Here is a 24,675-nt window from a genome sequence, read left to right on the forward strand (position 1 = left end):
GAAAGAGTGGGGACGAGGAGGAGTGAGTGGTTAAAAAGAGAGGTGAGATTGTGTCCACATCTCTAAGAGGGGAGGAAGGGCAGCAGCATCTCTGCTGCCCGGCCAGGGGTGCCTCCTAGAAACTTCCAGCAGCAGAGCCCCTTGAAAGCTTCACCAGCTGTGCTCACCAGCCCAGAGGCGACTCCCAAATAGTGTTCGTCACCGACCCCGTTTGCAAGAACACACTTTCCTGGGCACAACTGCTTTCCCTGATCTGCAGTTGGGATGGGATGGGGGAAGCCTGTGGCCGGGTCCCGAGGGCTCCTTTGTCACCGCAGAGCAGCATTAGACCTGGGAGGGCCAGAAAACGTGCCTGAGCTGTCTCCACATCACAACAGGAGAAAGTGACCCAGGGCCAGCGGGAGGAAAGAGGGGCAGGAGGGGCCAGGCGGGCCTCCTCCAAAAGCCAGGCCCACCTGACCTCCAAGCGCTGCAGCACCTCAAGGATGGTAAGGCCCTGCAGGGTCCCCAAGGCTGGGACTGGCATTCAGGAAAGTAACACAAAGCAGGCTCATGACAGCGTGGGCATTTGGGTCATTTGGGAGACGGGAGAGGCTCAGAAACTCTTCAACTGCGTCTCCCAGCATATCTTCCTGAGGGGCGAGGGGACCCCAGGGCCAGCTGAGCACTGGTCCCCAGCCTCACTTTCCTCCGCTGTGGACGAAGCTTATGAGGACCGATGGAGCTCGAAGGTGTGAGGCACTCAGAACAGCCCAAACACAGAGGAAACGTTCTCTAAGTGTGAGCTGTGGTGATTACTCCTCGAAGCCTAAAGCCTCATCAGAAAAAGCCAGGCAACATACCCTTGGAAAACATGGGTATTTCTTAAATGAGTCACGAAATACGAAGAGGAAATCTCAACAGCACTGAGCTGGGCCTTTAAGGACAAGGGGCCTCTGAGGTCGGAGGTCCTCTGGGCAGATTCCTCCTCTCTCCCCTCCTCCCCTCTGGGCCGCAGGAGGAACCTGCTCTTTGGAGCAGCATCACTCTGAGGGCCTCCTAGACTCCCCCAACACTGCAGCGGGGACCATGGGAGGATGTGGGCACCCGTCTCGGCCCCCTCTCCTGGCTGGAGATCCTCCTGGAGAGACGGGGCGCACCCAGCCCCACGCAGCGCACCCCTGGACCTGAAGCCATCATCACTCCTCGGTGAACTGGAAGGTTTCTCCCAGCCTCCGGCCAAAGGAAACAGACCTCAGAACACTGGCCATATGAAAGGCCCGTGTGTAAAAATAATTCAGTTCAACAAATATTTCCACTACATGCAAATCACAGAAATAGGCACAGCGGCAGAGGGCACGCGGAGAGAGGGGAGGAGGCCCGGGCTTCAGAGAGCCTGGAACCCAGTGAGGACATGAGGGGAGCATTCTGGCTGCTATGGCACCACCAGAACAAGGCAGAAGAGGAGCCCCGGATTCCACGAGGCAAGGGGGGAAACGGCTTCAAATCATGAAGGTCTCATTTGAATAGATCCCCTGTTCATCCCACATTTGTGGTGTCACTGTATAAATATCCATTTAAGCGCCAAATCAAGTTTTAAGCGCTTCTGTGCTCGTCGATATTCTATAATGCACAGGACTTGGCAAAAAGGGAGGGGAAAAAGGACATCAAACAGAATTAACTGTAATCCATGAAACTGACAATCGCATGTAGTTTTGTCTCAAAACCCTGCCCATTAGCTGTTCTCTCTGGGAGAAGTCTGTTTTCCCAGGTGCTCTGCACAGCCAACGCGCAGGGTGGGCTGGGACACCGGAGCTGGGAGTTTAACACACACCCACCCTGCAGGGGGGGCTTAAACAATGACCTGCCCGAAACACAGGAGGCCCCCACGGGGGTACACTGCCTTCCCACCCCATCTACAAACCAGGCCTGCAGCAATTATGGATCCAGACATGGAAGAGGAGAAAGGAGTTCTGGAATCAGAAATTCCTGGGATGCCGCTACAGATAAGACGGGCGATCTCAAGGTCCACAGCTAGGTACTCCAATCCCCTGTATTTCCCAACAGCACCTGGCCCGCTCTGCAACATTAGCTAATAAAAGCACAACAGAAAGAAATAGCCTTCTGAACTAAAGCCAACTTTGTCTGCATGTACATATTATAAAAATCACACACAAGCCAACAATTTCTATACTATGCTAGTTTCACCCCAATATAATTTTCAAAAGCTCTATTGTAAACAGAAATTACTGGCAGGATTCTGATTAAAAGGATGGCAACATTCCGCATTCAGACCACGTGACAGACTCTCCCCATAATATAAATAACTTGATTTAAAAAAAAAACAAAACAGGGTGAAGAGCCCCACTCCCACGTATGAAAAATCGGTTTAGTATGAAGATTAAATGAACAGCCGTCCCTTTCACAGCCTAGAACTTACAAACTGAGCCAGCCAGGCTGAGTTCTGGAATAAGCTGCTGATAAAGATTCTCTAGTCGTGCTTTCCACTGACTCAGGGCCATGCATAAATTAAACGACAAAGGTGGCACACCACCACGCAGAGGTGCTGTTACTTGCATTACGCAGAATCAACGGGGCCTTTGAGGTCTGCAAAGCCTCTATCCCTGACTTTCAAATCCCGGGACAACCTGAGAGCTGGGGAGGCAGGGGCCAGCCTGTCCACTGCCACCGGGGGGGTCCGGGCCTCCAGTGACTCTGGAGGCCACCAGGTCATCAGGAAAAGCCAGATTCCTACCAAGGAGCCCCGCTCAGAGCAGGGACCCCCACAGATCCTTCTTCTGGGTCCTCCTGAACCCGTGCATGAAGGGCTGCGCGGTGTCGTGGGTAGCACACTGCTCAAGGCCCTGAGTCTCAAAGTCAAAAGGTAACAAGACAAAGAGAGAGGCCACCAAGCACAGGTTCTGAATGGAGAGCAAAAAGCGCACCCTGGCTTTATTTCCACACAGTGCTTCCTTTATGATTTTTTTCCCCCTACAACTAAGTCATGCTGAAGGTATTTGATAATCATCACAGATTTTCACTTTATTTTAATTTCAGGAAAACAGGTCTCTGGTAAGAGCCATCTTCGCTAGCTAGGCTAACCCTGAAGCTTGGCGTGGGGCGGCTCCGGGGGCTCCTGTGGACCAGGCATCCCCCACCAGCAGGGAACACTCGGGGACCAGTCACTGCCACTTAACCAAGTCAGCGGACTGAACGGCTTTCTGTGTGCTGCTCGTTTATTTGCCAGTATTATCGGCCTCTTTCCGTAGGAAGTAAGTTCCTGTCTCAGCAACTGACTGTGCTCCTAACGTGTGCAACTCGCGGTGCTGGGCAACGTGAACCCCCCTCATCTAATTCCCCAACCCTGGAGGGTGACAACAACAGACATACATTGCCTTGCCCCATACGTGTCCGGCATTGTGCTCGGGCAGCGTTACGCTGAGTGGCCCCTCGTTCAGACCTCACCACGGCCCCGCGAGGTCCTTTCTCAGACGAGGACCCGGGCTCAGAGATGTTGAAGGCCCGGCCCTAGGCCCCACAGCCAGAGCCCAGCCCTGCCAGCCTTCGAGGCCAACCTTTCCATTCCGCACCGGCCTGCCTCTCGGGAGGGCAGGGACAGGCAGTCACGGCAGATGGCCTGATCTGGACCCGGTGTGCCATGCTGCAGTGTTTTCCTGCAGAGGTTCACCCAGCCGGGTGAGGGCAGGTGATGGACCCATCTCCCTCCCCGTTACAGGGAGCCTCCCCCCAGCACAGGGCCTGGCGCCAGGGGACCAAGGCCTGCGGGTGTGAGAGGACGCGGTAGGTGGCCAGGGACAGCCAGGGCGCTGTTACCGCTGTGGCCCCTTCTCCCTAGCGCACGGCCTCTTGTAAGGAACTGAGCTTCACTAGATTCAGACTGTGACTAGGCTCTGGTATGACAGGATGACTCAGCCGTCCTAGAGAAGTGTAGGGATGAACCAGTATCATTATTCTCCCCTCCTTCCTCAAAATTTACCCCCTGAAAGGAGGTTTCTGGATGCCCAAGCGACAAGGCCCTGGTTCCCCTTTCTTGGCCAGCAGAGGACCCCATCACAGGATGCGGTGGTCCAACAGGTTCTGTCAAATCGCTGAAAAAGCACGCGGAATTCTTGACAAATCGGCGGCGTCAGAAAATCAATTCCCAGATGCCATGTAATGCAGTGACAAGCCCACCAGGGCATTCGGATTGAATAGGAACGGATTTCTTTCCTTAAAAAGGACCAAGATAAGAGCAAGAAACACATTTCCATTTTGTCTGCAGACCCGGGCTCTCGAGCTGGCAAGCAGGAGTAATGAGTACAGTGCGTCACAAACAACTCGGGCCTGCCAGCGATGAAAATTAATGGGAAGGTAAAGAGCTTCTTTTGATACTGGAAAGGCTCCAGTAAAAACTGGTCTGTACATGGAACACAGTGTCAGACTAAGAGAGAATCAGCTTGTCTGACTTGCGGTTTTCTTGACAACATTCATCTTCTCTTGGCCTGATACGGGGCAATTAGTGCTTGTCAGCTGAATCATGTGTTATTAACATCATTCAGGCATTTTTTAATTACGGTGAGCGAGACAGACAGTAATGAGATCTCCAGCAACTTTAACTTCCCACTTCCTTTTCAGATAAATCTGAAGCTGCTTTTTTTTTTTTTTTTCCTCGTGATGTGTCAAAAGAATTATTTATTCCTGCAGGTAGATACGTGTAACCCGGCCCCAGCTTCCCCCACCTCCATATAAAACATCAACTGCTGGGGGCCTCCCCGCAAATCAATCAGACAAAGACACCTTTCTTAAACATCTGCTCCCTCTGGTCGGACACGTGACGGGCATTTTTTGCTCGAGAAAATGCTCCTAACAGAGGATTCTGTTCTGGATGCCTCTTTGGATCCGTGGGGCTCTCCATCCTGGGCCCTTGCGGGCCGGCTTCTTCCTTCTGTTCCTCAAGGATCACAGCCTGTGCTTGATCTCACATGAGCCCCACCGTCCTCCATCCAAAACCTGCTCTTCTCTCTGTTAGCTCTTCCATCCACGTGACACCAAAAGCCCAGGAAGCATAAAAATGATTTAATTTGCTTTTATAGTCTATATTTCATTCTATTTGCTTTTAAATTAACAATTCTCAAAAAGGTTAAAGTGCAGTATCTGGTTCGACTTGGATCTGGCTTCATAATTTTTGTCATTTTAAATGCTCCCCTTCCATCGATATTTCATTGAGGAAATAATTGTCTTTCCTGGGATATTTCAAATTTTTATGGTCCCCGTCCTTTCTCTTTATACAGCCAGGAGCCAACGTGAGTCCGAAGCTATTCCTGGGGCGCCATCTGTTTCTTTACAAGGCCAGTGAGAGGGGTCTGGGGGATGTGTGATAAGGAGGAAAGGCCCCCCAAAGCCCACGCCTGCACACCCTCCTCCCGACACTCTGTACACAGTCATCCCTAACAAGGCCATTCCTAAGGAATACGGGCTTCTGAACATTTCACAACAGGATTCCATCAACTATCTCCATGCCAGATTAGGGCTTTCTGAAGGCAAGCTCTCCAAACCCTCTGACCCATTCCTAGGAGTATTTTTAGGAAAGCCATTTTAAAAGATCCTTTTCCCAAGTTGGTTCACGATGTTCCTTTCAATGGAGCACATTATATAATGCATTCTGTATACGCTTTGAGTCTTGTGCGCCTTTAGCTGTGGTTTTTCAAGCAAGCCTCTTCCTATAGGTGCTCCGACCGTTCCGGACCAGGTGTGCACTGCATCCACAAGCACCTCCCTTTCTCCCCCCCGCCCCAGCAAAGTCACCTTTCCCTTCTGTCCCAGTTGATTCCTGGGACAGGAATCCACCCATCACTAGTGTCCACAGATGGGGCATGATCCTACAGTACCTCCAGCTCGAACCCACGTGTGCTAGGTGACCATGGATCACCCACCAGGATGCCGTCCATGGAGCCTCTGTGCTGCCTTCCGGTCGGGAGCAGACCCTACGGGCGGATCAATGCTACATCTGCAACTCCACCAGGGGCCCTGCGGGCAGCCCCCCCAGCACCTGGCGAGACCACGTCATCTCCTGGCAGGGTTAGGCTACGGGAGGAGAGAACCATGCTGGGTCTCAGAAGAAAGCAGACCAACCCTCGGGTGGGCCAGACGAGCCGACTGTGGGGTCCACTGCCTGAGGAGACTGCTAGCTGGCTGGGCCTCCAGAGTGGGTGGCAGCAAGCCCAAGGAAAACACTGAACACCACTGAAGCCATGCAAGACCCACCAGCCTCACCCAGGAAGGGGCTAAATGTCCCTGAGAACAAAACTTTGAAATGCCAATGGTTAGAATGTGTTTATCTAGAAGAATAGAGCAGAAAGTTACATTATACTAAATGGCTCCAACCTAGAAATAAAATAGGGAGAAGGGAGGGAGGGATCCACCCTAATTTCAAAGTGTTTTTCAGAGGAGACCACTCTTGCACAGGGTAGATGATTTACAAATATTTGTATGTTAAAGCCATCAGAAAGGGACCCGGGGAGGGGCAGGGAGAGAGTCAAGGTCACCCTAAGCTACCAGGTGGTGCCCTGCGTTCCGACGGACGCCCCTGAACTCCTCCTGGACTCAGCTCCACTGCACAAGTCAGCCCTGGGGACACCGTCTCCCAGGGGAGTTTGAAAAGGCCCTGAAATCCAACGATCCCAGATACTCAAGCATGTAGGTTTGTATCATTTACAAAGAACGGATAGGGCAAGTACCCCCTTATCACAATGCAAACAGGCTTCTGACCCTAACAGTATTTTGAACAAAAGAGTTTCTTCTACTTAAAAGCTTGTAAGTCGTCATTTCATCTTTCTTCTCTTCATTCATAAAATTTTTTTAAACCATATGGTGTTAAAAAGTATCAGTTTGCTTTTGTGGTTTGGAATCTGCACTGTTTTGATCAAAACTGCGTGAAGGTGGGCTTGTCTGGGCCACCAAAATCCTGGCTGGAGCTTGACTGCTGACTCTTGCTACCACTGGGGCTACGTCCAACAGGGACATGGCCACCACTTGCCTTCACTGGGCCCTGCCTGCATTTTGTCACAGTCTCAGCTGTGATCATTTCAGTTCCTCAAGCTCTGCGCTGTCGGACCGTTTACCTCAAACCCCAGTTTGCCACGCCACAGTCCATGGCTGGCTCCTTGTGGGGTCAGGCTCTAAAAGAACTCATTGCTTTCCTGGTGGCACATGGAGAGCCACTGCCTGCCCGTAAAAGGAAGTGGCATTACTTCAGTGGGGAGGGGAAGAGGGCTCTCACACTGGGGTACAGAGGGGAGGGTCCTCACAGTAACCGATGCACAGCTAGAGGGATCATGAAAGAACTAGAGCCCAGCGTGGACTCTGTGGCGGGGCAGCGGAGAGTGGAGCTGCCCTGGGGGGAGTCTAAAGGGACACATGAGGGGAAGGTGGCAGCACCGATCACATCACAGATGCTCGTGTGCAGGGACCCCACAACTCTCCTTGCAGGTACACATGCACCAGTGTCAGACGGTGTACACACAGGGCCCTTCAAGGCAGCGTTGCTGTGAGAGCACGGACTAGAAGCAACGCAAATATCTATCCATGGGAAACCTGGTACATCGGGTATGGCCGTCCATATCAGGGAATATCACGGAGAGGGGGAGGGGGGGGAGAGAGAGAGAGAGAGAGAGAGAGAGAGAGAGAGAAATAGAATTTTCAGCTTTCATGTACTGATTTGGAAAGCCTAAGGAACGCTGATAATTTTTAAGAAGTAAAAAGCAAGATGCAGAAGAGTATGTACAGCACGCCAGACTATGGGTATATAAGGGGAAAACAACATGTATTCGTATTTGTTTCTGTGTATAAAGAAACTCAGGAAGATACACAAAGAAATGAGCGATGTGGGGGAGGAGTGGGCAGTGCAGGGCAGGTAGGAGACTTCTCTTTATGTCTTTTTTTTTTTTTTTTTTGCAGGGGGAACCATGAGATGTTACTCAGAAAAAAGTATTACAAGGAACTTAGTGCAACTGCTGCTATAAATTGGTCCAACTTTTCTGGGAAGTTTGGGTAACATGTACCCAAAGTCTTAAAAATATACACACACACTGTTCACTCAGCACTTCTGCTTTCAGAAATTTAACCTAAGGAAATAATCAAACATTAAAAGTACTATAATTAAAAAAGCAGGGCTTCCCTGGTGGCGCAGTGGTTGAGAGTCCACCTGCCGATGCAGGGGACGCGGGTTCGTGCCCCGGTCCGGGAGGATCCCACGTGCCGCGGAGCGGCTGGGCCCGTGAGCCATGGCCGCTGAGCCTGCGCGTCCGGAGCCTGTGCTCCGCAACGGGAGAGGCCACAACAGTGAGAGGCCCGCGTACCGCAAAAAAAATGCATAGATGCACAAAGATGTTCATCCCAGTGTAGTCTAAGGTAGTACAAAGTTGAAAAAGAGAAGAACAATTTAACGAAACATGGCAAATCAGTGGAATACTATGTAACATGTAAGTTCAACAAAGAGCATGTTAATTTTTCTAAACTAACGTTGAAAGATATTCTCAGTAGCATAGTGAACTCTAGGTTGGGGAGAGATTGTTACCAAACAGTATCCAAAGTGTTTATTCCACTCACCTAGTTTTGTAAACCCACAGCCAGGGAAACGTCTGGAAGAACGTATACCAAAATGTTAACAGGAATAAGATTAGTGGTGATTTTTATCTCCTTCGTCATATGTTTTCATAGTTTCTTAATTTTTACTAGCATTTCTTACTTTTTCAAGTCACTTCCACTTTGCAAAACAAACAAACAAACAAAAACCAAGGCCAAGTTCAGTAGCTGATCTTCCTCTATCAGTGCTGTAACGTTAGAAGGCCTACACAACCAAGGATGAAAGGCCAGGAAGACATGAGCACTGGCTCAGGAAGGGAGGGAGATGCACCTGAGCCCCCCGGGGAGGGTCTCCCCCATCACAGGTCCTGATCAGCCTCCAGACCAGGTGCGGTAAACAGAAACTAGACCCAACACAGCAAACACAAGACCGCGGGCTCCAACGGGGAGCTGGACGAGCAGAAGGGTTGTCATCCCCGCTTCACTTTCCTTCTGTGTCTGGCACAAACCGTTCTCTGGCTTATCACAGGGCAGTGTGACAAAAATACATTCAACAGCAATTAAACACCACATCTAAGAGCCAAGTGTTTTCGGTTAATAAAGAGCCCTGCTTATAACAAGAGCAATACTTGTCCAATTCTAAGTGGCTGAAATCGAAGCCTTCATCCTCATTTCTCATGAATGATTAGCAATATTTAAAACAAACAAACAAACAAAAACAGCAGCTGGCCAAAGGCATGGCCGCAGGTTTATCGTACCCGAGAGACGGTGAGCTCTGGAATCCGAGAGGTCTGGGTCTGGACCCCAGCTCCACCACTGAATAACACGCGGCCCTGGGCAAGTTCATCATCCTGACTGCCTCTTCCTCACCTGTAAATCAGTCTGGCTCGAAGGACGGGTCAGGACACGGAGACACAGCGGCGACAACCACAGGCCCCCCGTCAGCCTTGTTTCCTTTTTTGACCCTCCCCACAACTTCTAACCAGAATCGTTCGAGATTGATCTGGCCCCGGCAAATGGTTTAAGCAACAGAATAAAGTCTATCAGCAGATGCCACGCGAGTCACATCTGTTCTTGACGCTCGGGGGGGTGGCAGCCCTGCCTGGGGTCAAGAAGTGGGAGGTGGGATGCCCTGAACCCTCTCTGCTCCACAATCCCAAGTTACTTTCAAGTGAAGCTGTGTTCAGTGGTCTTAACCACGTGACAGCCAGCACAATGGAGTCGCTGACTTTGCTTCAAGTATGCTGAAGCTCTGTTTTCTCAGAGGGCAGATCCCGATGGATCCCCACCGCTCCCCCTCGCCCCCACCCCCAGCCCGAGGCTGGACGCAAGGCCTAGTGACCAGGCGGGAACCTAGGGTCTGGCGGGGCAGAGCCAAGCCTGCCGCTGACCAGCGTGGGGACTTGGGCCAGGGACTTGGACGTCCCGAGGAGAAGCCGGGATGACCCCACCGACGGCCTCACAGGACTGTCCTCAGGATCAAAAGTGATCGTGACCCTGAGACTCCCCAGCAGGGCCGGGCTCGGAGGCGACACATCCTGAGTGCTTCCTTCCTCCCCCGTGAGCTGTGTTGACCATGACCCTGGCCAGAGCTCGGAGAGGAGGGTGGAGGCTCCCGGGGAGCTCAGGCTTGTCATGTTTCAGCCCCTTTTTGAGTAAAAGGGAGACAATACTACCTGCCTTCTATTCACCTTTTCAAGGATGTTGTCAGGATTAATTGAATGGGGCACATTAAGCTCCTGTTTCCTCAGAGCAAGACAGCAAGTGAGTAAAGGATATTATTCCATCAACGGCCGGCTTTAATATCATCCCCCACAACAACTGGCACGACAGGAATGTACCATCTCACTCCCGTCCTGACTGCAAGGATGCTAATTCAATTAAGCCAGAAATCTCATTCTGAGAAGCATCTCTTGTTCCAGTGACAATATGAAACCACTCCAGACCCACGGCCTGGATAATATTAGGTATAATTTATAGTTTACTTTTGCCAAGGATCCCGAGTAACCTAAGGGCTATACGTAAGGAGATGCGGACATCATGGGTCTCTTCCCTTCAGTTCTCCTGTCCTTGTTTTTCTAGAAAATTCATCGTGATTACACAGAAAGAGAGGCAAGGACCTATTTTTCTATCAAAAGGCATAATCCAAAGGAGAAAATACACCTTAAAATTGTCTTCTTAAAATGTACAGAGACCTAAAAAGTTTCACCAACCTTCCGATATTTAAAACAAGAGACCATAAAAGTTCTTCAACAAATAAAATTAAAGCCACCATAATTTTAGAATTCTCTAAGAGAACAGGAAAAAGAGAGATATAAAAGGGTCCCACGTAAGATGCCCCAATCTTGAGAACTTTAGGCTATAAATATAATAGATTACTAAAGCCTGTTCACATACGTCCAGACAGCTAGTATACATTATTTTATTTAATAATTATATACTTCAACCGTACAGAAAAGCATAAATTCCTACGTACCTATACCCAGCGTCATCAAATTTCAACATTCTGCCATATTTGCTGCTTTTAAAGGGATAAGATATTATAGTTGGCACTCCCATTATACCCTCTTCAGTCCCATTTTCTCCCTTCCTTCCCCCTCAAATAAGCACATCTCCAGAAGCTGGCATTTACCTTTCTCCCAAAAAATCTTTCTATGTTCACTAGCTCTTCATGGGGGCATGAACAACACGAGGTATGGCTTCACATATTTAACTCCACATGAACAGGACTACGCTGTGTGCGCCCTCCGGCTGGCCCCTTCCACTCTCTGCTGTGCCTGTGAGGTCCCCCAGCACGTGAAGCCTGCCTTCTACAATTCCCCTGGGCAACACCACTCTCCCCCAACGACCTCTACGTTCTCCCCAGGTGTTCACTCCTGTTCTTGTACACGTCTCCCGGAACACACGCCCGAGAGCACCTCTAAGAGTACATTTCACCTCGGAGGGAGACTGCTCCCCTGTACCTGTGCACCTTCAAAATCCCTCTCCCAAGTGGCTGTTCTGGCTCACACGCCCACCGGCAGGACACAGAGATCACATTGCGAACCCTCCATAGCTTCAGACTTAAAATCTTGCCACTCTGATGGGTGGTTTTTTTTGTTTTGTTTTGTTTTGTTTAAAGGCTTTTAGTTTTAAAAAGCCATCATGTAACTGAATCCATCCCCTCTTAGTCCTCATGATGGGACCAAATTAAATGGAGCTGAGGCCTATGCTCTGCTGATGAGACTGCAGGAGGATTAATTTCACAATCTCCCCCACCTTGGGTGCCATTGATCACAGACTAAAATCAACCTTCTCTTTCCGAGCAGAAAATGTCAGAGAGAACATCGGCGTCCACCCACTCTGAGTCACTTCCACACACCCTGGGGACCCACTCGGCCCCTCCGAGGCAGACAGGTGAGTCCAGCTACGTAAATATTTATTAAAACTGATATGAGAGCCAGGATGCGAGGTGAGTTTGGGGGAGAACGGATACATGTATATGTACGGCCGAGTCCCTTTGCTGTGCACCTGAAACTAACATTGTTAATCAGCTATACTCCAATATAAAATAAAAAGTTAAAAAAAAAAAACTGGTATGAGCATGGCACTAGGCAAGGGCTTTTTTAAATGATTATTTACAGACTTCATAAGCTTCTATCCTAAAATTACTAGCTACCAACTTAAAAAAGAAAAACTCTATACCACCCTCACAGCTTTATCTGAACAACTTTAAAAGGGGAAAAATGAAAACTCCACCACAAAGAGAAACATCTTGTTAAACCAGCTCTGCCACTTAAGGTTAAGGAATTTACCGTCCCACGGTCTCAATGAGATAGCTATAATGTTTCCCTTTAAGTTCGTATTTTCGAGATTTCTTCAAGGTTATCATTGGACAAGGTTCCCTAGATCCTCTCGTCCATTAATTTCTAGACAACAGTTTTACGGAGGGCAGTGAAGGAGCTCTGACTTCCTCTCTGCTCCCTGGGACACCCCACTGTGGGCCGAGGGGCGAGCGGATAACACGGTCCTGGCTGTAAAACAAGACATCGGGACCAAGCAGCTGCTCCGGCCGGCCGACGTGACCTCGTCCAGGTTCCAGGTGGTGGTGGCTCCTGGCTCCGGGAGGTGGGGGGCGTGAGGCTGGTGGGTGCACGTGGCGGGTGGACACGGCAGCCCATGCAGCAGCGTCCCGGAAGAGAAGTGGGAAATGAGGCTCTGGGGGGAGCAGGACGAGAGCGGGTGTCGGCAACAGTGTTTGGGTTCGGCAGAGGCGGCCGGGGGCCGGCACTGGAAAGCCAAGCCCTTCCTCTACCCTCTCTGCGGCCCACTCGCTCGTCCGCCTTCCCCATGGTGAGGACACAAGGCTTCCTGTACCCACGTCACCACCGTCTCCCAGGAGCCTCCTGACCGCGGCTGACCCTGTGCCCTCCCACCTCCACTGCACCCCTAACTGCAGGCTCCCCGCGCCAGCACTCAGCTCTCTTCCCTTTAATCCTATCCCTTGGGAAACTCATTCACTTCCATGGAGTCAACAAACGCTCAGGTGGAGGGAGGACCTGCGGCCAGTTCTGACTCCGCTCAACCTCGTGTGTTTGACCCACGGGTTTATTAAGCACTTACTGTGTCCCAGACACTGGGAATCGGGCAGAGACAGGACAGACCCACCCTTGTCTCTCAAGCAGTTCTCTTTACTCAGGACGTCTGAAAGGAAGTGTTTCCTCCCCACATACCTCCCGCCATCTGGGTCTCTGACCGAAACCCTTCGTGCCCAAGTGCACTTCTGGGTTCATCCAGGTGTCCTCCCTCCCTGCCTCCAAACAAGTTACCACGACCTGGGTGGGGTTCCTCTGACTCCTTCTCACGCCTGCCACCATCACAGGCCCTCTGCCTGTTCATCTCCGAAGCCGGGTAGGCTCCCTGACGCATCCCTGCAGCTGAACCACGACCCGGCGGGTCAGGCCTAAAGCACTGTTCCCGGCACTCAAGGCCCTTGACTCTCCAGCTCCCACTAACGCTTCGCCCCCTCCCCAGCGCGCTTTCAGATCAGCCCAGCATCCTCGCTTGCACAGGGACCTTTCTCCCGTCGATGCCTAAAGCACTTGTTATCTGTCTGCTCTGAGATCTTTGCTGCTCATGGTGTTTCCTGCACAGTTAACTCAGACCAAGTTCTCCACGGTGAGCTCTTCCCGTAAACAGCCGGCGCCCCGGGCAGTGAGGGGCTCCCTGAGGGCGGCCCAGCCTGCAGTTGTTGAGGGTCACGGTGCTGTGTGTCCGGTCGGCGGTCCACACGCCAGGAGTGCAGGCAGCTCGCACGTCCCCAGTGCAAGACAGACTGATGGGGGGAGCGCCTCCCAACACCCCGACACTGCCTGCAACTGGGAGAGCCTCAGGGACCGGAGGGGGCAATTTCAAGACCCTCTTGCCGGCCAGAGGGGGTGCCAGGCCACAACAAGGCCAGGGCTCGGCAGCCCGCGGGAAGACCTCAGAAGCCGGCTCTGCAGAGGGGGATGGAAACGGATGAGACCGGTCCCAATCGACCGAAGGGAGGGTGGGCCACCCAGGGACCAAGTCGGACTTCTGACACCTGGACATCGAGGTGACAGTTAAGGCTACGAGTGAGTGATTCTACAAAGAAGTTGGCTTAAAACGAGAGCAAATTATCTGAAGTCTGAGCTTCTGGGGACACCCAGAGATGAAGGTCCAGAGGAAAAAAAACCAGCAGGTGAGGTGTTGGTCAGCTGACACACTCACTGGTGTGAGGTGTTGGCCAGCTGACACACTCACTGGTTCCTGTGAGGCGCCCCCCAGCCCAGGTGTCAGGGGAGGACGCACAGAGAATTTCGCTAGTGTCCTACATGCCCGTCCTCAACACCCTCCCTCCCCCTCTCTCCCCTGCAGTAGAGCCTCAGGTCTGTGACAGCCATGCACTCGACACTCTGGGCGTGACCTCATCCTGGTGGCTGCCAGCACCCCAGGACACGGAGGGCTTCTGCGAGGCTCCGGCTGTGAGACTCACCCCTTGGAGGTCAGACTTAATAAATAATCTGCCGTTAAAACTGAACATCCGAAGAGCCCCCTGCATGACTTGGATGCCGCCCTCTGAGCTGGCTCCATCACACACATCTGTGCAAGGAACCACCATCATTTCATCCACTGCTGTGTGACCCTTCTCCACTTGGGAAAGTTCAGCACACCAGGAAACAGAAAGTAAGACGCCTGTAGTGATACACGGCATGTTAATTATCCTCATGGACAATCAAATCACACTGAAACTTCAAATTAACTTTTATGAAACTTTCTGAACTTTCTTACACGGCACTTTTCCCAAAGGCCCCAGTGGTGCCTTCTTTATAAGCTTTGAAATCAATCAGATGCTTCGAGGACAAAGGAGAATCACCTTTAACTCAATGTTTCACGGTTTGTGTTGTTCACAGTGTCTCAGGGTTGAAATTCTCATGACTACATTTGTTACCAACAATTTAATGAGTTGCTCATCCTATCAGCCATGAATGATCAGCAAACTAGGCCTGCTCATTTATCTCCTCTAGTTTAATTTGAGTCCTTAAAATAAATGTTCATGTCTGAAATAGAGGGTCTGATACGATTCTTTTGTCTGGAGACTGTAAAATAAGCATGCCAACTACTGCTGCCTTTGGTAGATTTCAAGGTCGTCTGCTTTGCCAAGGTCCCTTAAAAACAAGTGCTGCTTTCCCTTGAAACCACCAAAATGTCAGTCCCATGAGGGCAGGCGCTGTCATTTTCTCAGTGCTAATCCCAGATACCTAGCATTGTGCCTGGTCCTTACTAACCAAACAATAATGATTAGTGTAACTACTGCATGAGTGAATTTTCCATCACGGCCATCATACATGTAGGTGTAGGTATATACCTCCCACTTTCATGAATGTCTGTGTTCAGAGACTACACAGAAACGTGTAAATGGATGTGCTGCCCCCAGAGGGAAATGCTACATGGCTGCTTGCAGTTGGACTGTCAGACCACCCTTCCACCCAGTTCTGCCCACGTGCATCGGGCACCGGCACTGCCTGTCCCCCACGGCGGTAAGCAGGGTAAGGTTTAACTAACATTAGACTTGAACACCACGTAAGTAAGGTTTAACTAACATCAGACTTTAACACCGGCTCTACCAAGGGGTTCTACTGTCATCTGAAAGTAATAACCTAATGTATATGGGGCTACTAATAAACGTTTAACAACAGGACAAGGAAACACAGTACCTCTGCAAAGTGGAATTCTTAAAGGGACAGAGGCAGTTTTCAGCTGAAAGAGAGATTTAACTTAGCTAATCTGCATGAACATCAGTGCCTCTGCAGCATCCAGAAATATGTTCTCAAAAGGTCATGTGCATAAGCATTCACTGTGAAGAATAAAAACAGTTGTTCTGAGTTTCTTGACAAATAAGAATAACTGCTCTATAATAAGAGCAACTGCTGGTGGGCATGTGTAGCCAAACAAATAGGGCTTTGTGCACCTGGCCCTCCCCACTGAAGGACCACAGCCGGGCCTGGAAGTGGGGAGGAAGGACAAGGAGGCCAGGGCCAGCAGGAGATTTGGACGTCGGACCCAGGAACTTGGGGCCCAGCCTCATCTTCCCTCTCCCATGGCTGAGGCCACGGACAAAGACCCAGCCCAGGTGGGTCTCAGTTTCTTTGTGGTTAACTGAGAGGATTGGTCTAATTTTGGTGATTCTACAAAACATTTCAAACAAATGATATGTATTGTGAATATTGTTGGGGAAATAGTATTCCCCCCATTTATTCTTTAAAGAAATAATTAAGGTGGCTCACTAAATATACGTCCCACCTTGAAGCGCCCCCAGATGAAATGTAAACTTTAAGTAAGTTATTAAAAAGTGCCGTCATTACAGAAATGCAAATCCAAACTACAATGAAATACTACCTCATACCCATTAGGATGGCTTCTATCAAAAAACCAGAAAATAGGGCTTTCCTGGTGGCGCAGTGGTTAAGAATCCGCCTGCCAGTGCAGGGGACACGGGTTCGAGCCCTGGCCCGGTAAGATCCCACATGCTGCAGAGCAACTAAGCCCGTGCGCCACAATTACTGAGCCTGCACTCCAGAGCCCACGAGCCACAACTACTGAAGCCCGTGCGCCTAGAGCCCGTGCTCTGCAACAAGAGAAGCCACCACAATGAGAAGCCCTGCTCACCGCAACTGGAGAAAGCCCGTGCACAGCAATGAAGATCCAATGCAGCCAAAAATAAATAAATTAAATAAATTTAAAAAAAAAGAAAGAAACCTGGTGCCCTGTTGATGGGAGCGTAAAATGGTGCAGCCACTGTGGAAAACAGCATGGCGGTTCGTCAAGTTGTTAAAAATAGAATACCATATGATTCAGCAAATCCACTCCTAGGTGTAGATATATTCAAAAGAACTGAAAGCAGGGTCTCAAAGAGTTATTTGTACACCCTTGTTCAGAGCAGCATTATTCACAATAGCTACAACGTGGAAGCAACCCAAGTGTCCACCCATGCATGAAAGGATAAACAAAATGTGGTCCATCCATACAATGAAATACTATGCAGCCTTAAAAAGGAAGGACATTCTGGCACCTGCTACAACACGGATGAACCTTGAGGACAATATGCTGAGTGAAATAAGTGAGTCACAAAAATACAAATACTGCAAGATTCCACTTCTATGAGGTCCCTACAGTAGTCAAACTCACAGATACACAAAGTAGAATGGTGGGTGCCAGGGGCTGGGAGGAGGGGGGAGATGGGGACTCAGTGTGTAATGGGTACAGTTTCTGTTCTGCAAGATGAGAAGAGTGCTGTGAATGGAAGCTGCGGGTGGTTACACAATATGAATGTACTTAATGCCACTGAACTGTACACTTAAAAATAGTTAAGATGGTACATTTTATATGTATTCTGTAATTTAAAACATCAGAAAGGAAAAAAACCCTGTATTACACATAAATAGCGTACCCCTGACCTCCTGAGACAAGCACATACCATCACCTAGGAAGGAACCTAGCCAAAAAAAAATGAAAAACAAACAAAAAATCCAAATCTGATCTTTTCAGATTCAGAAGTAGATTACAAGGGGGGTGGGGGGCGGGGGGTGGGAACTGGCTGATTAAGAGACTTAAAAGACTAAAAAATGTACGAACCAATCACAATATAGGGATCTTACTTGGATTCTGATTCAAACAGATTTTTTTAAATGACATTTATGAGAAAACAGAAATTTGAGTACGGACTGGATAGTGGATGTTACTGATTTTTTGCCATTTGCAGGGTAGATATGATAACTCTACTGTGGTTTAAAGCCCTTATCTTTTAAAGATACACACTGAAATATTTATGGATGAGGTAAGAATATGGGGCCTGGGATTTGTTTCAAATTTAAGTTGGGCAGAGAAGGACAAAGTCCAGCTAAGACAAAGTTGGCCATAAGTGAAAAATTATTGAAGCTGGGTAATGGGTACAAAAGGCTTCATGCTGCTCTTCTGTTTGCGTATGTATTTGAATTTGGAGCCACATTTTCCAGGTACACTGAACAATAAAGGGTCTTATCCTTTCTGGGCATTAAACTTCAGATGTGACACTTTCTAGCACATTAACTGTAAACTGTAAGAAAACCAACACAACACTTGCCCCCATACCAACCCTGGTAATGAAATGATTTAAGGGCATGCTTGGGTTGCAAATTATACCCGGATTTTAAATATGTTCCTCGATGCATATAGAGTCAGCATAACTACTCAAAAAGAGGAAAACCCCACCCTTTTACAGGCAACTTAAAGGGAAAGGGGGCAGGCCCTGAGCCCACCAGCTGAAAGCCTTCCCTGAACACCTTCTGAGCCTGGGTTGGGGGATGGGGGCGGGGAGCGGGCTGGCCTGTCAGGGTCACATTTCACAGACAGCTGTTCTCTGTCAAGCTGAAGGGCAACAGCAGGCTGGAAGGGCAGGCAAGTAATCCATGGACGGCCTAGTGTAATCTGTAAAGTGAACTAAACAGAATACAAATGGTATCTACTATATGGTACGATTTACTATGTAAACCTACCAGAGTGTAAGCTCCTTGAGGGCAGGAATCGCCTTGACCGCTCCCTACCACCCCAGAACCAAGAAGAGAGTCTGGCATGTAGCCAGATGCTCAAGACGTGTTTCTTGAGTTGCTGACTGCATGAGTGGATAGCAGAAATCCATGTGTCCATGCAGAAATATCCAAATGAATCACATCGTTAACGGTGATTCTAACCCTGGTAGTGGGATTACGGGTGTCAGACACGTGACTACCCACCACTGCCCAACAGCCTGGATGTACAGAAATCCCACTCATGCTTCAAGGCCCAGCAGCACCGTTACCGCCAAATCGGGACCTGCTGCCCACCCTGCCCCCGCCCTGCACCCAAGCCCTACACCTGGTGAGGCCTCCCCTCGTAGCAGTTAAGGCACTGGGCACCTGTCCTCCTCCCCGCAGACGGGGCTCCCGGAGGTCCAGCCAGCACCAAACGAGCTTTGTAGCCCCAGCATCTGCGGCAGCGCCAGGCAGTCTGTTCAATTCAAATAACTAAAACATTTCAGTTCCAAAAGATTGGGGTGAAAATGGGTTGCAAATGTGACACCTGTTCCTGACCCTTAACCGCTAACCACTAAATATGGAAAACAGCCTCCACTTCGAGAAGCAACTATTACGCAGAGTTTCAGATGATCAGCACGGGCAACAAAGGAGAATCTGTGGCCCGTGAAACACTGCCAGGATAAAAGAGATGACCGGGAGCACCCGTCCAACTACCAGATGGAAGCAGCTGGAGTCAAACATTCAAACTCCCACAGCTGGCAGGAAGGAGGCAGAACCCAACACAGTAAAGCGCCTGCCCACCCCCTCCTTCCATGTGGCTGAGGGACCGAGATTCTGAAGCAAGGCAGCACCTCACAGGTTCAGAGACTCAAGATTTTCAGAGACAAGTCAACTACACACAATAAGAAATAAACTAAAAAATATATACATACGTGTGAAATATTTTTTTAAAAAAGGAAGATTCAGGGGCTTCCCTGGTGGCGCAGTGCTTGAGAATCCGCCTGCCAATGCAGGGGACACGGGTTCGTGCCCCGGTCCGGGAGGATCCCACGTGCCGCGGAGCGGCTGGGCCCGTGAGCCATGGCCGCTGAGCCTGCGCGTCCGGAGCCTGTGTTCCGAGACAGGAGAGGCCCGCGAACCGCAAAAAAAAATTAAAAAATTAAAAAGGAAGATTTTCAGAGACAGACAGAGGAACTAGTGCATCTGGTTTTCTGGATGAAGCAACTAAGTCTCAAGAAAGAGCAGTAACCAGCCCCAGGCCCTGGAGCAGGTGAGGGCAGAGTCCTGGGCCAGGCCACCGCTCCCCCGAGACACCCGCGGACTGTCTCACTTCCATGCCACTCAGGTGAAACGCCTTTTTCACAGCGTTATCTTTTAGGTGTGGTCATAGTATTACGATGTTTCAAAAAGAAGACTGCATCATCTTCTAGAGATACATATCGAAATGTTTATGGATAAAATAATACGATAGCCTTTTCAAAATTCTAGAAACAGGTGGGGTAGGGATGAAATTAGACAGGCCGTGAGCCGTTAACTGGTAAAGCCGGTGATGGTACATGGGGGTTCACTAGAGCTGCCTCTGCTTTGGTGTATATTTGAAAGGTTTCACTAGGAAAAACTGTCTTAAGTACTCTCCAAAATACCAGGCAGCAGCAATGCCAGCTTCTTCAAGGAGAGTTTTGTTACCATCTAGGTCTTCTCCAAAAAAAGAAAGAGGAGGAAGGAAAGGGAGGGGGTGGGGGGAGAAGGAAGGAAGGAAAAAAAAACCTTTCTATGACTGTCTTTAAGACACTGCCCCCTGGGAATTCCCTGGTGGTCCAGTGGTTAGGGCTCGGCGCTTCCACTGCAGGGGGCACGGGTTTGATCCCTGGTCAGGGAACTAAGATCCCACAAGCCAAAAGAAAAATAAAAAAGACACTTGCCCCATAAAGCTTACGGCAAGAAAAAAAAAAAAAAAAAAAAGAGGGTAGCTTATTGAACAAGTTATCAAGTCAGCAGAGAAAACAAGCCATGTCAGTATTAGATCATTAAATCAGCATTCTGGCAAAAAACAGTATTTCCAAACATTCTGATGACAGCTGGATCAAACCCGCCAATACTTGACAGTAATAAATATAGTTATTTGGGAAGAAAAATAGGGAGTGACCTTACAGTTCCACTGAAATATGCCAAATAAGGAAAGCCTGAAGCTGTAGGAAATGGAAAAGAATAGCTAATATCTGGCAAGCTTCCTTTATGATCAACAAATTAAAATGTTAAGGAAGCAATCTGTTGAGAAAAGATATTTTTAAAAGGAGCTGAATCATGCAGGTTCGGCCCCGGATATGGTCAATTGGTAATTTTAAATCATTTTTAAAAGTTAATGTTTTCAGCCCCCAGAAATTGCATTTAAGACAGCGCTGAGTTAATCATAAGTCCGCCTCCCTCGCAGCTCAGGTGGAGGGAGGGAAGCCTTAACTTAGTTTCCCTGCAGCTCTGCCCTTAACCCCTGGTCAGCAGCCACTGCAAACGCAGCCTCCGCCCAGTCACTTGAATGATAAGGGGATAAACAAAAACACAGCCTCAAAGACTTTAGCTTCCCCTTTCCAAAGACACGCTGGATGCCGATCCTTTTTCAATCGCTAGCCATCTGACCTACTTTGAATCTATAAAGCCTAACGTTACTGGATTTCTTCAACAAAGAAAAGGTACAAGTGTTTTCACAATCCATGGATAAATAAGAGGACATTCTTGTGATTAAAAGCCGTTGCAGTTCTAAGGGCCAATGTGTACCTTCATTAAGGCACCACAGTTCACACAGGGGGGAGGGGGCAGCTTTTATAAATAGTGGCTCACGTGACAGTAAGTCACTGCAGAAGAAAAGGTCGGGGGGGGGGCGGGGGGGAGGGGCCAAGAGGGGGTGCTAGTTTATAAGGGGCGGGAAGGGGACATCTGAGACCTGAAGGAAGTAAAACCCATCGAGGCAAACCAAAGCCGGTCCCGCAGTGGAACCCCCGTCACCACCCCCAAAACAGAAACCAAAACGCTGTGGGCGAGGCTTCTGTCCATTTGCCTGCTTACAAGCTGCTTTAGCTTTGCCAGAGCCTTCGGGAATCTAGATACTGGTTTTTTTTTTTTTCATCAGTTCCCTGGTAATGAGCCCTCCTCCTCGGTAACAAGTGAAATACAGTGTCGGGTTTTAAAATCCTCTTGGTTCCAGCATTAGCCCTGTACTGAGCGGAGCCGATCTCGGCACTCAGTTAAGGATTTCCCTGGTGGTCCAGTGGTTAAGATGCCGAGCTTCCAACGCAGGGGGCGTGGGATCGAGAAAAAAAATTTTAAAAGCCCTCAGTTAAAACGTCAGACCCAGGGTCGTTGATGCAAACACTGATCCACACTGGACTGCACTCCTGAAACAGCCCCAGGTGACCCTCCAGACGGCACCGCGGGAACGACTGGCCCTATGGGGGCCACTCAGCTCCCGTGAGAACTGCCAGCGCCCGGCGCCCACCCGCCCACAGGGGATGGGCCTGACGGGAGGGACCACATGGGAGCAAAGTCAGCGGCAGCGCTGTCCACACGATCCGTGGCAAGTCAGCCAACCTGGAGGCCCCAGAATCTTCCAGGGTCAGTTCTATCAGCTGACCAACGCCAAGGCCTTGGCTCGTCCCCAGCCAGAATGGAGACAAGAAGCCCCGCTCACCTGTTGGTGAAGTTTATGAAACAGCCTGCCTCAGGCAGGGGAGAGTCACCTCCACCACTTTCACAGTCAGACTGGGGCTGCCTGGCCTCACTGAGACAGAGGTCAGTTCAGCATGTCTTGAAAGGCCTGAGTAGGCTGGCTTCATATTTAGTGATTTTATTTTATTTTGTTTCTTTATTCATTCATTCATTATTTACTTTTTGGCTGCACCGTGCGGCTTGCAGGATCTTAGTTCCCAGATGAGGGACTGAACCCGCACCCTCAGCAGTGAAAGCACCGAGTCCTAACCACTGGACCGCCAGGGAATTCCCATCGTATTTAGTGTCGTTAGTCTGTTTTCACATGGACAGCTAAACATGCAGACTCTGCAAAGTTGGCTACTGGACGCAGAGCATCCAAGCCCCCGCGCTCAAGGTGGAGGCAGGCAGGGAAACTGAGAGCACGGGACATGGACGCACAGTCCACCCAGTGCAAACACACGTCCATGGAGCAGCGAGGGCCTGGGGCCTCCTCGCTCCCTGGCCTCTGCATCCTTACTGATGAAGCTGATCTCCGAAAATCACCAGGAAGAACAGCTAAGGGAAAAAACCCTGACCCCCCCCATCCCCCCCAAAAAACCCAAAAGAAATAAGAAAAAAAAAATCCTAGAAACTTCCTTGCAATTCTGCGAAGCCGCAAGAGGGCTAAGTCGTTCTGACCTAAGTCCAGGTAAGGGGGTAACAGGCTAGTCGGGGGAGGAGTGGGGCCAGCCCAGCCCTGTCCGACCCCTCCCATCTCATGTGTGGGAAGACAGGCCCTCAAAGCTCCAAGGTACCCAGCACATTAAGCCTCCTCTGGTTAAATCCCATCCTCTCACTTCACCTGATTCCATCCTCACTCTGCTTTATTTAATTCAAAACAGCTGATTTCAGAGGGGCTCATCCTCATCTTTCACTCTAGTCCACATCATTCCAGAAGCTGACTATTAAGAGCAGTGAAAGGCCTTTCTGTGTTGAAAACATCTTTTACGTGTTGAAAGTGGATGAAAGCCATGCACTTTGACTCCTGGAAAAAAAAAAAAAGGCATTTCTTTTTATTTCAACAGATATTTCAAAACTATGACATTTATTGAATGCTATGCCTATTCTATGCGAGGCACCGTGGGAGGTGCTGAGTCCCCAGTCAAGCACAGCTCGCGCTAATAAACTGACCCGGCATAAAACAAGGACCCAGAGGACTGTAATCCTAGGTGCGGTGAGGGCAGAAATATAGGGCAGGCCAGGAGCGCCCCTGGGGGTCAGAGGAGGACAGATTCCATCTGCTGGAGGGGATCGGAAGGGCTTCATTCAAACAGAAACGGGAACTTGATCTGGGCAGCACGAGCAGAGGCCTGACCGGGGAGGGTGGGTTCTGACACCCGGGGCCGGGTCGTCTGCACACGTGGGAGCCCGAGGAGGCGGGGGTCACAGAGGACGAGGCCCGAGGAGGGACTGCAGCATTCACCCAGCTGCAAGAAAGCAGTTTCGGTTTAATGATTAAGAGGGAACCAGAGAGAAGAAGGGTAAGGAGGAGGCTTCTGCTCAAAGCGCGACAGGCTGCCCCAACGTCCCCAAAATTGGAGAAACAGTTGAACTTTGTGTGACTGGGGCAGCTTTTGAAGTCACTAACTGCAAGGAGGAAGCATTCCCCCGGGCCTGCAGGAAACAGATTGCGTGGCTGCATCTGTCCGGCTGAGAGAGGCCCAGCCCTCGGAAGGGTTTCCATCCAGAGGGAATGGAGTATGCTGGCACCATCTTTCTGTGGCGTCCCCATTACTTTCCAGACCCACCAGACTCCTGGCTGGGCCCGCTTGTAGAGCCTTCAGTTAGGGAATGGGGAACACTGGCTCCGATAAACCATCAAGGATGGGGCAGAGAAAGGATGAAGATGCAATGCCAGTGAAATAAACAAACTGCAACTGAGGAATAACATTCTGGTCATTATGTATCACTGACAACTTAAAACTTATGGTTAGCACAAAGTACCAGACTGAACGTTGTGACTTAAATGGCAAAATTCCTACAAACGCACTGGTGACTCTCCCATTGTGCTACCTGTAAATTCAGGTAAAACCCTACCTCTCCCCAAGCTTTGTTTTCTTGGTCAACTGACGAGAAATGACCAGACTCTACGGAGAGAGCCATGCCCCTCACAGTGGCCCCTGGCAGGCAAGGCCACCAAGACAGATGAATGGGGCTCAGTATCACCACAGAGGAAGGAGGGGTTTCCGAGGAGATGGAGCTCCTGGGGCTGGGAAGGCAGAAAGGCCTTCACAGGGAGGCAGGGCCTGAGCTGGGGGCTCCAAGGGATGGGGTCCACCCCCGGCAAAAGGGGGAAAGCGTGAGGTCTGAGGTAGGT

At 50.0% G+C, this 24,675-nt stretch overlaps 1 protein-coding gene across 1 annotated transcript in view; it reads right to left on the minus strand.

Moving 5' to 3' along the window:
• CUX1 (cut like homeobox 1) overlaps positions 1-24,675 on the minus strand; it is a 359,467-nt gene that overhangs the window by 303,435 nt on the left and 31,357 nt on the right.

This window comes from Lipotes vexillifer, unplaced genomic scaffold (genome assembly GCF_000442215.2).
Source record: "Lipotes vexillifer unplaced genomic scaffold, Lipotes_vexillifer_v1.1 scaffold12, whole genome shotgun sequence".
NCBI classification, from domain to species: Eukaryota; Metazoa; Chordata; class Mammalia; order Artiodactyla; family Lipotidae; genus Lipotes; species Lipotes vexillifer.